The sequence below is a fragment of the Eumetopias jubatus genome, unplaced genomic scaffold (assembly GCF_037043125.1).
Source record: "Eumetopias jubatus isolate StellerSeaLion01/CBP00866 unplaced genomic scaffold, mEumJub1_p1.0 scaffold_5, whole genome shotgun sequence".
NCBI lineage: Eukaryota > Metazoa > Chordata > Mammalia > Carnivora > Otariidae > Eumetopias > Eumetopias jubatus.
The window spans coordinates 3,665,624-3,682,884 of NW_028274811.1; positions in this window are offsets into that span (position 1 = coordinate 3,665,624).

The window sequence follows — 17,261 nt, forward strand, 5'->3', positions numbered from 1 at the left end:
TCTAATTTGGAGGCAGCTGTTTTCCCTGTGAAATCAACTTCCTGATGGACCTAAGAAGAGTTCTTCATTTTCAGTTTCTTCATTGCTTTTTCTGTTTTCTTTCTTTCCTGTTGTGAGAATGGGACTGAGAACCTTCCAAGTTCCTTACATGTCAGACTGGAAACCAGATTGACTGTAGGTTTATTTATTTTAAATATCAGTTTGCCTTAAAGATTTAGAAATGAATGAACATACTAACTATAATGTTCAATTAATAAATCAAGAGTGTCTTCTAATTTACAAAAAGTCTTCAACAACATAGGGTTTTTAGAAATGTGAAAACACTCTTTTTTAAACCTGAATATATTAATGCTTACTATGTTTACACCTACCCATATTAATATATGTGATTTTTCTTTGAAATCTGCTTATACTGTCCTTCTCTGTCTTAAATATTTATGTGTTTAATTTTCAGTGTACATTTCTTATTTTATTGATAACTTTTAATTGATAATTTCTATTTTGTTCTTACTATTTTAAATAATTCAAATTTAAAAAAAACTAATTCATTGTTTCACACCATACATTACACTGAATACAAACTTTTAACAATTCTTTTCTACATGTAAAATCAACCTATTATCATTTAGTGTCACTGATTTATCTATGACTTTGATTTTCTTAAAATTACATTTATTTAATTATTTCATTTATTTGTTAAACAAGAGAAAAATATGGAGAGAAATCATGGGCAGGGGGCGAGAGGCAGAGGGAGAGGAAGAAGCAGACTCCCCACTGAGCAGGGAGCCTGACACAGGGCTCAATCCCTGGACCTTAAGATCATGACCTGAGCTGAAGGCTGACACTTAACTGACTGAGCCATCCAGACACCCGTACTTTACATTTTTGATTTTTTTTTTAGTATGAAATTATTATAGACGTGAAAAGTAGCAAAATTGGTATAGGGAAATCTGTTCCTCCATTTCTTTCAGTGGTAATATTTTGTATAACCCCAACATAATGTCACAACCAGGAAATTTAATTGACTACAATCCACAGAAATTGTTAAGATGTTACTCCTTTAAATGTTCTCATTGAGTGTGTATTTGTGTGTGGGGGAGGAGAGGAGTTTATGCAATTTTAACCCATGTGAAAATGTAGGTAACAACCTCAACCAAGAAATAAGTAAAATCACCACAAAGATCTCTTGTGTTAACCCTTTTTAGTAACATCTGCATCCACCTCACACCTCGACCCCATTCCCGGTCCCTAAACCCTGTGAACCACTAATCTATTGTAATTTTGTACATTTCTAAAGAACATTTTATGGATAGACTCATGCAGTACGTAATCTTTGTCATTGTTTTTTCACAGTGTAATTCCACTGAGATCCATACAAGTTGATTTGTGTACCAACAGTTTCTTTTTTGTTTTTGTTTTTGTTTTTTTATTGTTATGTTACCAACAGTTTCTTTTTTTATTGATGAGCAGTGTACCATATTACAAATATGCCATGGTTTAACTACTCACCCATTGGAGGACACTTGGATTCCCTAAAAATTTTGACTATTACAACTTAAGGTTTTATGAACACTTGTGTACACATTTAATGTGGACATAGTTTTATTTCTCTGTGACTATTGCCAACCATTGCAATTTTAGTGTCATGTGGCATTTGGATATTTACTTTTATTAGAAAATACAAAAGTTTCTTTTTTTTTTCCCAGAGTGTCTGTGCCATTTTACATTCTTATAAGCAATGGATAATTGATCCAGTTTACCTCTATCTTTCCCAATATTAGCATTGTAACTTAGGAAAAATAACTATAAGTTGTATTTATTACAGCACATGTTTAGTGATATTTCATTATGTTTTTATTTCAGTTTATGGCTAAGGATGTTGTACATATTTTCATATAAGTATTTAATACCTATGGATAACATACAGTAACCATAAATGATGTCTATTTATGTTGTTTGGCCCATTTTTATAATTAGTTTTTTTTTTTTCATTTTACTCTTCCATTTGTGATGTTTGGTTATGTATTACAGATAAATATGCAGCACAGCTGCTCCCAAAATATAGGATCAAGGGAGAGGACTCCCTCTAATAAAACACATCACTGAAACAACCTCTCCTGGGATGTGGAGTCTAGGCACTCTTCCCAATCTTTGTACATCTGCACAGGAGTTTCTGTCTGCATTATGTGACATTGCTCCTGTTTGACTTTGCCAGATAAGAACATTTGATTGTTACTAATTTCATTTGTCTTGAAAGAGTAAAAGAGTAGTTTTCAATTCTAATTCAGAAAACCAATCATGATACTAAACAGAAGATACGGTCAAAGTTTTCTTCATTCTGCAAGGTGTTTGTTTTATCCTGTGATCCATAACCCTGCTTTAACATACTTCCTTATTGGGCCTTTTATTTATTTTTTTTAAAGATTTTATTTATTTAACAGGGAGAGACATAGCAAGAGAGGGAACACAAGCAGGGAGAGGGGGAGAGGGAGAGGGAGAAGAAGACTTCCTGCCGAGCAGTGTGCCCAATGCAGGGATTGATCCCAGGACCTTGGGATCATGACCTGAGCCGAAGGCAGATGCCCAACCCTCTGAGCCACCCAGGAGCTCCTTTATTGGGCCCTTAAATGTATAAAAGCATGAGTCATTTTGTTCAGAGTCCACTTCCTGCTTTCACTTTCCCATATGTGAGTGGCCTAACAAGCCAGTTTTCTGTTTGGGAATCATGTTCACTGTGTTTTAGGAACAGTGTGAATGTAAGTGAACCAGACCTCAGGACTGGGACCCGCGATATCTCATGGGGGGGCGGAAGTCTGACCTTCCGGCCCTGGGACCACCAGCTGGGATTCAGCCTTTACGTGTGAACCTCAGGACCCTTCTTCTCTTGGTTCTACTTCCCTGGCCAGGTGCAGGTGAGTAAGATGGAGGGACAGCTGGGTCTTTTCTTTACCCTGGAACTTAGCTCAGAAGACATTTTGTTCCATAGCACAGTGCCAGGGCTCTGCTCTTTTCCTGTTACTTGGGCCTGCTGACCTCAGAATTGTTCTCCTTTCAGTCTTATTTTTTTTCCCTTGTCTTCCTGTGTCCCTTTCCTTTTCTATGCTTTTTAAGGTAAAATTATACAATTATGCAAAGGTGATTTGAAAACTGTAAATAACATAAGAGGAATATCTCAAAACACTCTGTTCCTAATTCAATCCTGTTGATGGAAATACAATTTCTAAGCTGAGCCTAGAAAGAATAGTCAATTTGCTTCCCTGGGGAATGCTTTCTGCCTACTGCTGTCAGAGCCTAGAGTCAGAAACTTTGGGATCCCATGGTCATGTTGCACCCATCAAGCTGCATGACCCTTGGCAGGGTATTGAATACTTTGGCTTTAATAAATGCCCTTATGATTACATGAGTACATTTGAACTGAGAATGAGTATCACTTCCAGTATGGGAATGTTATAATATACATGGGGTTGTGAGAAAATTGGTCCAACTGAGAAGACATGCTCTTGCCAAACAATAGGTTAGTTGAAAGAAGTACGAAATATTCTATTGCATTGCAAAAGTAAAGACTGGGGGGTGCCTGGGTGGCTCAGTCATTAAGCGTCTGCCTTCGGCTCAGGTCATGGTCCCAAGGTCCTGAGATCAGCCCTGCATCGGGCTCCCTGCTCGGTGGGAAGCCTGCTCTCCCTCTCTCACTCCCCCTGCTTGTGTTTCCTCTCTTGCTGTGTCTTTCTCTGTCAAATAAATAAATTAAATCTTAAAAAAAAAGTAAAGACTGAAATAACACATTTTGATAGAAAACATTCATGTTGATTTTAATGAAACACATGCTATTGAACAGCGAGATAAATATAAATAATTTGCCAACAAATAAAGGAGATAATCTTAAAATCTGAAATTGTGTCTCAGTCCACGGCCTCAGAAATATCATCTATTAAGACACAGGAAAGCAGTTATTACATAAGAAAATAAATTTTACTAAACAAACAAACCAACAAAATAATAAATTTGTGACAAAACTAAAAAACATTACTATATCTTGGAAGTTTTCTTTCTTTTCTAAATTTGCTTTATTGATGGATAGTTGATATACAAAAATGCACGTATTTAATATATACAGTTTTGATTTTGGACATTTGATTTTTTTCTTTCATAATGTGATCAATGAGGTGCATCCACAACAGGGGAGATACAAGAGTCACTCAGGGAAACAAAGTTTATTTTCCCACGTGTTCTAGAGAAACTGTCATATTGCATACAGGGAGTTACATGGATAAAGGCAGAGGAAGTGCCATGAGAGGGGGTCAGCTAAGCAGTTTGGGAGCATAAAGAGGGGGAAGGCTCATGGGCAAATATCTTTATTGGGGTGAAGGTGGGACACATAAATAAAAGGTACAAATACATTTCTGCCTTTAAATATCACTAGGTACTCACATGAGGAGGGCAAGAAGAAGGGAAACTTGTGGCAAAGTCCAGCCTTATCACAGTGGTGCATGTGGTCACCTGGGCAAAAGGCTCACAATCCTGTTTGCGAACATGTCGAGTTAGCAGGAAAAAGTGAAACATAAAAATTTACAATACAAATGAAAATACCTGTTTAACAATCACCACAATCCAGTTAATCAACATATCTGTGCCTTCAATAAGTTTCCTCCTGTTATGCTATTTAATTAATTTATTTTTTTAAATTCTTTATTTAAATTCAATTTAGCTAACATACAGCGTATTATTAGTTTCAGGGGTAGAATTTACTGATTCATCAGTTGCTATAACACCCAGTGCTCATTATATCAAGTGCCCTCCTTAATGCCCATCACCCATTTACCCCATCCACCCACCCACCTTCCCTCCAGCTACCCTTCGTTTGTTCCCCACAGTTAAGAGTCTCTTATGGTTTGGCTCCCTCCTCTGTTTTTATCTCATTTTATTTTTCCTTCCCTTCCCCTATGTTCGTCTGTTTTGTTTCTTAAATTCCACATATGAGAGAAATCATATGGTAGTTCTCTTTTTCTGACTGACTTATTTTGCTTAGTATACTACCTTCTAGATCCGTCTACTTTGTGCCCAATGGCAAGATTTCATTCTTTTGGATGCTGAGTAATATTATACCATAACTTCTTTATCCATTCATCTGTCTATGGACATCTGGGCTCATTCATTCTTTGGCTATTGTGGACATTGCTGCTATAAACATTGGGCAGCTTGTGTCCCTTCAAACCACTGTGTTTGTATCCTTTCTATAAACACCTAATAGTGGAATTGCTGGGTTTTAGGGTGACTCTATTTTTAACTTTTGGAGGAACCTCCATACACTTTCCAAGAATGACTGTACCAGTTGGATTCCTACCAATAGGTTACGATGGTTCCCCTTTCTCCACATCCTCACCAATATCTGTTGTTTCCTGAGTTGTAAATTTTAGCCATTCTGATTGGTGTGAGACAGCATATCATTTGGACTCTAATTTGCATTTCCCTTATGTGAGCATTTTTCCATGTCGGTTGCCAATTTGTATGTCTTCTTTGGAGAAATGTCTGTTCATGTCTTCTGCCCATTTCATGACTGATTTTTTTTTTGCATTTTGAATTTGGTAAATTATTTACAGATTTTGCATACTAGTCCTTTATCTGATATATCTTTTGCGAATATCCTCTCCCATTCCATAGGTAGCTTTTTAGTGTGTTGACGGTTTCCTTTGCTGTGCAAAACTTTTTATCTTGATGAAATCCGAATAGTTCATTTTTGCTTTTGTTTCCCTTGCCTTGGAGACATGACTTGAAAGAAGTTGCTGCAGCTGACATCAAAGACATTGCTCTCTCTGTTCTCTAGGACTGTATGGATTCCTGTCTCGCATTTAGGTGTTTCATCCGTTTTGAGTTTATTTGCATGTATGATGTAAGAAAGTGGTCCAGTTTCATTCTTCTGCATGTGGCTGTCCAATATTCCCAACAGCATTTGTTAAAGAGACTATTTTGTTTCCTTTTGATATTCTTTCCTGCTTTGTCAAAGATTAGTTGACCACAGCGTTGAGGGTTCATTTCTGGGTTTTTTCTCCTGTTCCATTGATTTAGTTGTCTGTTTTTGTGCCAGTACCATGCTGTTTTGATGATCACAACTTTGTAATACAGTTCGAAGTCGGGAATCTTGTTGCCTCCAGCTTTGGTTTTCTTTTTCAACATTACTTTGGCTATTCAGGGTCTTTTCTGGTTCCATATAAAATCTAGGATTGTTTGTTCCAGCTCCATGAAAAATGCTGATGTTATTTTCATAGAGATTGCATTGGATATTTAGATTGTTTTGGGCAGCATAGATATTTTAACAATATTCGTCCTTCTAATCCATGTGCATGGAATTTTTTTTCCATTTTTTTTGTGTCTTCAATTTCTTTCATAAGTGATAGTTTTCCGAGTACAGATCCTTTCAGCAAGATACTAGCTAATAGGATCCAACTGTACATTAAAAGGATTATTCACTTTACTGTTTGTTTTAATGTGTGCATATGTGGTAAGAATATTGAAGATGAGTTCTACCCTCTTAATTTCTTAAGTGCACAATACAATATATTTTTTTTTAGATTTTATTTATTTGTTTGACAGAGAGAGACACAGCGAGAGAGGGAACACAAGCAGGGGAGGGGGAGAGGGAGAAGCAGGCTTCTCGTGGAGCAGGGAGCCTGATGTGGGGCTCGATCCCAGGACCCCGGGATCATGACCGGAGCCGAAGGCAGACCCTTAACAGCTGAGTCACCCAGGCGCCCCAACAATACACTATTTTTAAGTATAGGTCCAGTGCTGTATCAGATCTCTAGAACTTATCAATCTTGCCAACTATGAAGTTCTGTTCACTTGAAAATAAAGGTTAAATGGGATCTAGGTTTTGTTAATGCTTTCATGTTAATAATGTTTCAGGATCATTGAGCATGACAGTCAAGAAAGAATTTTGGGGGCCTGGGTGGCTCAGTCGGTTGAGCTTCTGACTCTTGGTTTCAGAAAAAGTCATGGTTTATGAGATCAAGCCCTGTGTCGGGCTCCATGTTCAGCGGGGAGTCTGCTCGAAGATTCTCTCCCTCTGCCCCTGACCCACGTGCTCTCTCTTCTTCTCTCTCAAAAACAAGTAACTAAATCTTTAAAACAATAGAATTCTTGAGACCTTTAATGGTGCAACTTAGTAAGTTTATTTAAGGAGCATGAGGACAGTACCCATGGGCAGAAAGAGGGTTACCTTTGCTGCATGAAGCTGATTGTTACATGCTTAGTGACGCTGGAGTGCTGGGATCAAGCCCCTAGTTGGGCTGCCTGCTCAGGGAGGAGTCTGCTTCTCCCTCTGTTCCTCCCCCCTCTTGTGCTCTTTCTCTTCAATCAATCAATCAATCAATCAATAAAATTATGCAAACTATTGGAGAGAGTTCTGGGCTAAAAATGAAAGTTTTTCTACTTCTATCTGTCATCTTTTCCCTCCTGAACAATTTTTGGTCTTAGAATCTTTAAAGTTGTTTCAGGGCAAAGTGCTTATATTCCTTGACTGTTCAACCCATAGGGGTTGTAGAGATGTCCCTACATATGGACTGAAATTGTTTATTATCTGTCTCTACAAGTAACTATTACACAAGGTCATTGGTTTAGAATCCAGAGTGGACATCAGGGTTAATTTGTTTGAAGTAGTAAGGATCATCTGTTGACGGGGTGAAGAACTCAGGGAACTACTTGCATGTATCTCAACAATAGGAGAGAACCAAGTGAGACAACATATTGGGATTAAAATTATAATAAAAATAAGAAGTGTGATAAGCAGGGGCACCTGGGTGGCTCAGTTAATTAAGCCGCTGACTCTTGATTTTGACTTGGGTGATAATCTCAGCGTCCTGGGATCCAGCCTGAGTCAGGCTCTGTGCTCAGCAGGGATATTGATTGAGGATTCGCTCTTTCCCTCTTCCTGTGCCCCTCATTCCACTGTTACTCCCCATCTCTGTCTCTCTAAAACAAATGAATATTTTTTAAAAGTGTGATTGGAGACTTTTTAGTGTTAAGCTTCCTGACCAGAAGCTTAACCACTCATTAAGTGACAATGTAAGGTCTTTAAGATCAGTGATATGGTTATTTATATCAGTAAGTAATCCTGATATATTTGTTATAATCTGGAATGTAGATGCAACATTCTGCTTTAATAATGGCACATTTTCCTCCTTGTGTTGCTGTTAAGATGTCTAATGCCATTCTACCTTGTAGAATTGGTTTATGCATTTGAGTTACATTAGTGTTTAAAAATGGAATGCCGTTTTGAGAGTCATTGAACACTTTAATTGTATATTTACCAAAGGCCTGTATGTGCTATATGACATCTTCTAAACCTACTGTTGGAAGAAAAATAGGTGTCAGATGGTCATACCAATGAAACATGGATCTTGTCCAACATTGTTTTAGATATGGAAGATTAGCTGGACTTGTAATAGTCAGTGCTACAACCTTGCATCCAAGCATAACCTATGTAACAATTTCTAGTCCAGACTGGTCGAAACCAGGGACAAGAATTTGCCCCACATAATCATGGTGTCCCATTGGATGTTAGCCGTCTGAGGCGTGATGTTCTTTTCCAGTCAGTAGCAAGCCAATAAGTTGCCTGTAAATTAATGGTATGGTCACAGGTTTCTGGGGTGAGCCATCCCATTTGGTGAGTGCTATTGGATCATAAATCAAGTATATGTTTTTTTCTGTTCTGTTCATTAGAAGGGCTTTTGGCTTAATTTTCCAATTGTGGGAGTAAGCCACATATATCCACCCTAAATTTGATATAATCCTTCCTGAGTGTTGATAATAGGGACTATGCAGTTAAGAAATTTGTCATCACACCCTATCTAGTGGTTGGCATATTCAGTTAAAATTGTGATAATTTGAGGAAAATAGAAAGGCCTCCTATGGCCTAGAGTGTTGCATCTAACATTTAGCATAAGACAGCAAGAAGCATTCTTTCTAGTAATAGAGATATCCTTATATGTGCTAGTATTGGGGTGACTTTATTGGGCTTAGTTTAAGGTGGTCACTGTGTGTTTGGCTAAATCCTCTACTTGTAATTTATATCAATAGAGATGCCTCCCAGTACCCATATGGCTAAGAGATAAAATCATTATGAAACCTCATATCTAGACTTAACTATATCTTAATTATGAGGAATCACTGGAAAATACAAAATGATTTGTTCCAGGAGATAAGGACATCCCCAAGTGCATTCTTCAGTTCTATTATATGGAAGGTGGTGTCATCATTATCTGCACAAATCTATAGTTAACCTCAAGGAATGGAGTACACTCTGACTTTGAAGGAACAATTTTGTTATCCCAGCCACATAGAATTGATCAAGGGGACAGCTGAGTTACATAATTGTTGTGGAGTCCATCCTGTTGTCCAGCTGTTTAAATAATCATATGCCCATGGGGTCCCTTTTATTATTCCCACAGAGTAACAAACAAGAAGAATGTCTATATGTGAGCTATTATGGCAATCCTCTGAAGTTAACCTCAAGCTGTCTAACCTAGGCAAATAATAAGCATTTATTTATTTTTTAAAGATTTTATTTATTTATTTGACAGAGAGAGAGCACAAGGAGGGGGAACGGCAGGCAGAAGGAGAAGCAGACTCCCCACTGAGCAGGGAGCCCAATGTGGGACTCGATCCCAGGATTCTGGGATCATGACATGAGCCAAAGGCAGACACTTAACTGACTGAGCTATCCAGGCCCCCAATAATAAGCATTTAAAGACAATCTAAGCTAGAATCTATCATCTACACAGATACTTTATTGAAACACATTTTTTCTCTCCTCATTTACCCTCATTTCCAGAGATAGCCAAATCTGAACTAATTTGTTTATAAAACAAGTCCAGTTTTAACAAAATTAGCTGAATTGTTTACATAAGCTCAGCGAGAATATTGATTGATTATATGGATCCTTTAAAATCTGCTTTGCTGGAACTTTTCATAAGGAATCTCTAGACTGAACTTTTAATAACCTCTTGAGGCCAGAGCCAAGCCAAATATTTGTCATCAGACATGCCTGCAATATCTGTAGAAGGTGTATTCCTCCTCTAGAGGTCGCCAATATATCCTGCACCTGCCAGGAAATGACATTCTTTACTCACCTGTTCAGACTCCTTGGAATTCCAAAAGAAGTATCAGGCCAAATTCTCAAGGGGCTTTATTGGCTTCAAAAGTTCGACCTTTAGTCTTTAAAGCTCTCTGGCCCTATCCAAGTCTATGCAGGTCTCTTTCATATGACATTCCAGTCAAAGCCTTGGTAATATAACAAGTGTTTCCAGTGGTGTCCTGTTGCCAGGAGAACAGATTCTCATGGGATTTATGAGAATGATTATTATTGCCATGGAAGAAAGAATCCTCCCTGAGAGTGTCTGAATTCTGGAGAGTTCAGGTAGGGAGAAAAGATAAATGCTTCACTTTGTTCACAAAGGAATATTTTATCATTTTCTTTAATTGATTCAGTCCTATGTTTTCATATTTATTCAGTTTTATATATTTATATATTTATTTTTATAAAAGCGTCATTTGTTTTATATACTTTTAAATTTTTATTTAAATTCATTTAAATAAAATTTATTTTATTTAAATTTATTTATTCTAAATAAATTTGACTTAAAATTTTAAATATATGTATATATTATTATGTTCAGTCAGCCATCATATAGTATGTCATTAGTTTTTGATAAGGGTTCAAAAATTCATTAGTTGATTATAACACCCAGGGCCCATCACAACAAGTGCCCACCTTAATACCCATCACCTGGTCCCCCCAATCCCCCACCACCGACCTCCTTTCTGTAACCATCAGTATGTTTCCCAGAGTACAAAGTCTCTCATGATTTGTCTCCCTCTCTGATGTCTCTCCATTCAGTTTTCCATCCCTTCCCTTGGTCCTCCACGCTATTCCTTAAGTTCCACATATTAGTGAAACCATATGATAATTCTCTCTGTTTGACTTATTTCACTTAGCATAATCCCCTCCAGTTCCATCCATGTCAGTACAAATGGTGGGTATTCATCCTTTCTGATGGCTGAGTAATATTCCATTATATATATGAACCACGTCTTCTTTATCCATTCATCTGTTGAAGGGCATCTCAACTTCTTCCACAGTTTGGCTATTGTGGACATTGCTGCTATGAACATTGGGGTGCATATGGCCCTTCTTTTCACTACATCTGTGTCTTTGGGGTAAATACCCAGGAGTGCAATTGCCGGGTCATAGGGTAGCTCTATTTTTAATTTTTTGAGGAACCTCCACATTGTTTTCCAAAGTGGCTGTACCAACTTGCATTCCCACCAACAGCGTAAGAGGGTTCCCCTTTCTCCACAACCTCTCCAACATTGGTTGTTTCTTTCCCTGTCTATTTTTGCCATTCTAACTGGTGTAAGGTGGTACCTAATGTGGTTTTGATTTGAATTTCCCTGATGGCTAATGATGATGAACATTTTTTCATGTGTCTGTTAGCCATTTGTATGTCTTCTTCAGAGAAGTGTCTTTTCATATCTTCTGCCCACTTTTTGACTTGATTATTTGTTTTTTTGGATGTTGAGTTTGAGAAGTTCTTTATAGATCTTGGATACCAGCCCTTTATCTGTAGTGTCCTTTGCAAATATCTTCTCCCATTCTGTGGGTCACCTCTTTGTTTTGTTGACTGTTTCCTTTGCTGTGCAGAAGCTTTTTATCTTGATGAAATCCCAAAAGTTCATTTTGCTTTTCTTTCACTAGTTTGTGGAGATGTATCTTGAAAGAAGTTGCTGTGGGCAATGTCAAAGAGGTAGTAACCTATGTTCTCTGCTAGGATTTTGATGGATTCCTGTCTCACATTGAGGTCTTTCATCCATTTTGAGTTTGTCTTTGTGAATGGTGTTAGAGAATGGTCGAGTTTCATTCTTCTGCACGTGGCTGTCCAATTTTCCCAGCACCGTTTGTTGAAGAGACAGCCTTTTTTCCATTGCATGATTTTTCCTGCTTTGTCAAAGATTATTTGACCATAGAGTTGAGGGTCCATATCTGGGTTCTCTATTCTGTTCCATTGGTCTATATGTCTGTTTTTGTGCCAGTACCATGCTGTCTTGGTGATCACAGTTTTGTAATATAGCTTGAATTCAGGCAACGTGATGCCCCAGCTTTGTTTTTCTTTTTCAACATTTCCTTGGAGATTCGGGGTCTTTTCTGATTCCATACAAATTTTAGGATTGTTTGTTCCAGCACTTTGAAAAATGTCATTGGAATTTTGATTGGGATGGCATTGAAGGTATAGATTGCTCTGGGTAGCATAGGCATTTTATTTATTTATTTTTAAGATTTTGTTTATTTGACAGAGAGAGACACAGCGAGAGAGGGAACACAAGCAGGGGGAGTGGGAGAGGGAGAAGCAGGCTTCCGGTGGAGCAGGGAGCATGATGCGGGGCTCGATCCCAGAACTCTGGGATCATGACCTGAGCCGCAGGCAGACGCTTAACAACTGAGCAACCTAGGTGCCCCTAGCATAGGCATTTTAACAATATTTATTCTTCTGATACCTGAGCATGGAATATTTTTCCATTTTTTGTGTCTTCAGTTTCTTTCATGAGTGTTCTGTGGTTCCTAGAGTATAGCTCCTTTATCTCTTTCGTTAGGTTTATTCCAAGGTATCTTATCATTTTTGGTGCTATTGTAAATGGAATTGTTTCTCTTATTTCTCTTTCTACAGTTGTGTTGTTAGTGTATAAGTAAGCAACTCATTTCTGTGCATTGATTTTGTATCCTGCCACATTACTGAATTGCTGTATGAGTTCTAGTAATTTGGGGGTGGAGTCTTTTGGGTTTTCCACATAAAGTATCATGTCATCTGCAAAAAGAGAGGGTTTGACTTCTTCTTTGCCAATTTGAATACCTTTTATTTCTTTTTGTTGTCTGATTGCTGTTGCTAGGAACACTAGTACTATGTTGAACAATAGTGGTGAGAGTGGGCATCTTTTTTTATTTTTTTATTTTTTTAAAGATTTTATTTATTTATTTGAGAGAGAGGGAGAGAGAATGAGAGATAGAGAGCACGAGAGGGAAGAGGGTCAGAGGGAGAAGCAGACTCCCTGCTGAGCAGGGAGCCCGATGTGGGACTCGATCCCGGGACTCCAGGTTCATGACCTGAGCCGAAAGCAGTCGCTTAACCAACTGAGCCACCCAGGCACCCTGAAAGTGGGCATCCTTGATGTGTTCCTGATCTTTTTTTTAAATAATTTTTTATTGTTATGGTAATCACCATACATTACATCATTAGTTTTTGATGCAGTGTTCCATATTCACTGTTTGTGCATAACACCCAGTGATCCACGCAGAATATGCCCTCTTTAATACCCATCACCAGGCTAACCCATCCCCCCAGCCCCCTCCCCTCTAGAACCCTCAGTTTGTTTTTCGGAGTCCATCGTCTCTAATAGTTCGTTTCCCCCTCCGACTTACTCCCCTTCATTCTTCCCCTCCTGCTATCTTCTTCTTTTTTTTCTTAACATATATTGCATTATTTGACATGTTCCTGATCTTAAGGGAAAGGCTGTCAGCTTTTCCCCATTGAGGATGATATTTGCTGTGGGTTTTTCATAGATGGATTTTATGAATTTGAGGAATTTTCCCTCGATCCCTATACTCTGAAGAGTTTTAATCAGGAAAGGATGTTGTGTCTTGTCAAATGCTTTTTCTGCATCAATTGAGAAGACCGTATGATTCTTCTCCCTCCTCTTATTAATGTGTTCTATCACATTGGTTGATTTGCGATGTTGAACCACCCTTGCATCCCGGGGATAAATCCCACTTGGTCGTGGTGGATGATCCTTTTAATGTATTGTTGGATCCTATTAGCTAGGATTTTGTTGAGGATTTTGGAATCCATATTCATCAGGGACATCGGTCTGAAATTCTCCTTTTTGATGAGATCTTTGCCTGGTTTGGGGATTAAGGTAATGCTGGCCTCATAGAATGAGTTTGGAAGTTTTCCTTCTGTTTCTATTTTTTGAAACAGCTTCAATAGAATAGATATTATTTTTTCCTTGAATGTTTGGTAGAATTCCCCCAGGGAATCCATCAGGCCCTGGACTCTTGTTTTTTGGGATGTTTTTGATCACTGCTTCAATCTCATTACTGGTTATTGGCCTATTCAGTTTGTCAATTTCTTCCTGTTTCAGACTTGGCAGGTTATAGGTTTCGCGGAAGGCCTCCATTTCATCCAGATTGCTCAGTTTATTGACATATGGTTGTTGATAAAAATTTCTAATAATTGTTTTTATTTCCTTGGTGTTAGTCATGATCTCTCCCCTTCCATTCATAATTTTATTAATTTGGGCCCTTTCTGTTTTCTTTTCGATAAGTTTGGCCAGTGGTTTATCGATCTTATTAATTCTTTCAAAGAACCAACTTCTAGTTTTGTTGATTTGATCTACTGTGTTTCTGGTTTCTAATTCATTGGTCTCTGCTCTAATTTTAATTATTTCTATTCTAATGCATGGCTTAGGCACCATTTGTTGCTTTTTCTCTAGTTCTTTAAGGTGTATAGTTAGTTGGTGAATTCGAGATTTTTCTATTTTTTTTGTGAGGCTTGGATGGTTATGTATTTCCCCTTTAGGACCGCCTTTGCAGTATCTCATAGGTTTTGGACCAATGTGTTTTCGTTCTCATTGATTTCCATGAATTGTTTAAGTTCTTCTTTGATTTCCTTGTTGACCCAAACATTCTTGAGCAGAGTGGTCTTTAGCTTCCAAGTGTTGGAATTTCTGCCAAATTTTTTCTTGTGATTGAGTTCCAGTTTTAAAGCATTGTGGTCTGAGAATATGTAGGGAATAATTTCAATCTTTTGGTATCAGTTGAGACCTAATTTGTGACCCAGTATGTGGTCTATTATGGAGAAAGTTCCACGTGCGCTCGAGAAGAATTCATATTCTGTTGTTTTAGGGTGGAATGTTCTGTAAATATCTATGAGGTCCATCTGGTCCAGTGTATCATTCAAAGCTCTTGTTTCCTCGTTGATTTTCTGCTTAGATGATCTGTCCATTGCTGAGAGTGGCGTATTGAGGTCTCCTACAATTAACGTATTGTTATCAATATGACTTTATTTTGGTTAACAGTTGGCTTATGTAAAAGACATGATATTGATATACAGCTTTCCCATTAGTTCTGGAAATTCTTACTCAGGTCAGTTTTATGATTTTAAGTGTATCAAACACCTATATTTGTCAAAATTCCTTTCTATGAATTTCCCTGAAGGCAAAACGCCTTTTGCAAAAGCATCAGAAAAATAACAATAAATGACAAAAAAATAATAATTCAGAAATGGACATGGTTAAAGATGTGATATGAGAGTTTATTATAATGCAATTGAAGATGAAATATAGTTATTTCTGTGATACACAATCTTTTAATAATTCAAGTCTGATAATTTTTAACTTTCTTAAGCAATGAAATACCTGATAAAGACAAAACATAGAAGCTTTGGTTTTTTGGGTAGATAAAGGAAAATAAAATAAAACAAAACAAAACCTTGTTTTCTGGGCAGAAAAAAGAGAAAGAAAAAAACTTTCTTTACCTGTTCTTACCTAGAGCAGAATAACAATCCAAGGAAATTTTTCCTTTTTAACAAAGAGAAAGGCAGAATTTCAATTTTGTACCACTGTACTTTAAATCCATTCATTTTACCCTACTCCTGATCACATACCACAAATTTTCTAAAGATTTCCCTTCACAAACCTTCTACAGATTTCTTTATTTTTTTTCTTTTTCTTTCTTTCTTTTTTTTTTTTTTTTGGAGTGCTGATGTAGAATATTTTTTTGAAAGTTTTCAATAAGGGTTGAAACTTTTTTTTTGATGTAGTGTTCAATGATTCATTAGTTGCGTACAGATTTCCTTTTCATTCAGAATTTATCCTAAGCCTTTTCTCACCAAACAACCAGTCTCATTTAGGATAAAATTACCTTTTTTCCCCTCAAAATATGTATTCCCACTCTTTGTATTCCCACATGTAAAAGCATGTTTTCTTTTTTTTTTTGCCATTTTTTATGTTTTATTATTATGTTATGTTATGTTAATCACGATATATTACATCATTAGTTTTTGATGTAGTGTTCCATGATTCATTTTTGCGTATAACACCCAGTGCTCCATGCAGTATGTGTCCTCTTTAATACCCATCACCATGCTAATCCATCCCCCCACCCCCTCCCTTCTAGAACCCTCAGTTTGTTTCTCAGAGTCCATTGTCTTTCATAGTTCTTCTCCTCCTCTGATTCCCCCCTTCATTCTTCCTTTCCTGAAAACCATGTTTTCTTGAATACAGAGTTCTCTTTCCTTATTTCCATCAGTCTTAATTACATTTAGTAGAATTTAAACTCTCAGAAACTTTGGCTTCTAGTGAAAATTAAGTAGTCGCCAATTGTGAACTGCCACCTACCCAGAATTATTTAGGTCTGAAATTCATAAATATATTTTATAATTCTAAAAACTTACGTTTTTCCCTAGTACAGTATTTCAAAAAAACATGTTTACCAGCAGATCCAAGTATATTCAAATTCCTGCAATTAGAAGCCAAAAATGATAAAACTATCTTCAGTAATCAGTGCTTTACTTTTTTATCTTATTTGGAAAAGACTTTATTACCCAATGAATTCAATCCAATTTATCATTTAACTTAGCAAAACTTCAAGGAGTCAGGATACCAAATATTTTGAAAGCTATTAAAAGTTTTATATATAAATGTTTTCATTTATTTAACCTACTTGTTTTTAAACTATTACCCATGAAAATTTTGACACAGACAAAATTAACCGTCATTTTAATTCATTATCTTGATGAAAAATTGCAACAGAAATCCCATGAGCTTATTTGACTTTTAGTAAGCCTTGGTAGAATAAAAGATTTGTATTTAATGCTGATAACTCTAAAGACATGTCTACCTTAATTAAACTAACAATCTTAAATTAAATCTTAAATCTGGGTCCACTTAAAAGTCAATCAATTTGTTCTCCACTATCAGTTTTTACCTGGGGCACCTATAGGAAAAGGAAGTGACAGTTTAAGTCTAAAGGAACCCTTGGGACTCTGCATCTTGATTAAGTATGTCCTCCAGGTTGAAGCTAATAAGGCGGTGGTGCAACAGCTTGGGGTGCTCTTTACTCCTTGATACCAATAGGAGGAGCATCAGCCAATGGCACTAGAGGCATGGAAGATGATATAGGAGTGAGTTATGCAAGCTGCACCCATAGTGGGGCAGAA